At 35.3% G+C, this 1,146-nt stretch overlaps 1 protein-coding gene across 1 annotated transcript in view; it reads right to left on the bottom strand.

Annotated features, from left to right (window-relative positions):
* Positions 1-1,146, bottom strand: part of LOC106458330 — a 51,199-nt gene that overhangs the window by 49,054 nt on the left and 999 nt on the right. The gene's annotated exons all lie outside the window — the stretch shown is intronic.

Raw genomic sequence — 1,146 nt, 5'->3', positions numbered from 1 at the left:
GGGAGGGGGTAGCAAGTGGTCAAGTAACTCACTGAGAACAACATGGTTTAAGTTCTTATAGAGATTATCCTCAATCCTTGCACCTGATTCTGCAGCACTGGGGGGAGGGGGTAGCAAGTGGTCAAGTAACTCACTGAGAAAAACATGGTTTAAGTTCTTATAGAGATTATCCTCAATCCTTGCACCTGATTCTGCAGCACTGGGGGAGGGGGTAGCAAGTGGTCAAGTAACTCACTGAGAAAAACAACATGGTTTAAGTTTTTTAGATATTATCCTCAATCCTTGCACCTGATTCTGTAGCACTGGGGGTAGCAAGTCATCAAACGCCTTTCGTCAAGAAAACATCGCCTGAATACTAGAAGCGCTAAACGTGATTACCGTCTCACATCAGCTAATAATAGTAAAAGAGTCTCCACACACATCTGGAAGTGATGACACAGTTTGATTCTGAGCAGTAATCGAACTGATCAGAACCGCCATTCGTAAAGATTATATTTGTTGGAAATACAGATCTAATAATAATCTTTTTGTGATAAAAAACTATAACTTTAAGGTGAACATATTGTTAGTTTTCAGTAAAAGATTGGAAAACGTAATTTAGCTTTTCATTATTTTGTTATACTTTATGAATATATATATATTTGTGGCGAGATCGAAACCAAGCGCTGTATATGTTCGCTCTTTCAGCCGTGTTGTCGTTATAATATACTGTTTAATCCCACTATTCATTGGTGAAAGAGTAGCCCAAGAGTTGGCGGTGGGTGGTTCTGGTTAATTGACTTCTCTCTCGCCAGTTGATCTTACAAAGTTAGTTGTAATTATCTTAAGTCTTTGTTTTTATCATCGTTCTTTGTAATAAATAGAATATGATATGCAACTAAATATGGAATAAATGTATCGTTGTTTCTTATAATAAGTAAGATATGATATGCAACTAAACATGGAATAAAATTATCCTTATTGATACGTATGTAATAATAAATAATTACTTAGTTTTAAATTAATATGTTGTTTTTGTATATTATTTTCTTTCTATGTACTTATCTGCTTAGTTTTAGAAAGTCTAAGATTTGTTTCTTTATTTATCCTGAATTTCACGCAAAGCTACACGAGGGCTATCTGCGCTAGCCGTCCCTAATTTACCAG

This window comes from Limulus polyphemus, unplaced genomic scaffold, assembly GCF_000517525.1.
Source record: "Limulus polyphemus unplaced genomic scaffold, Limulus_polyphemus-2.1.2 Scaffold22, whole genome shotgun sequence".
In the NCBI taxonomy this organism is placed as follows: domain Eukaryota; kingdom Metazoa; phylum Arthropoda; class Merostomata; order Xiphosura; family Limulidae; genus Limulus; species Limulus polyphemus.
This window is presented reverse-complemented; position numbering and strand designations above follow the sequence as displayed.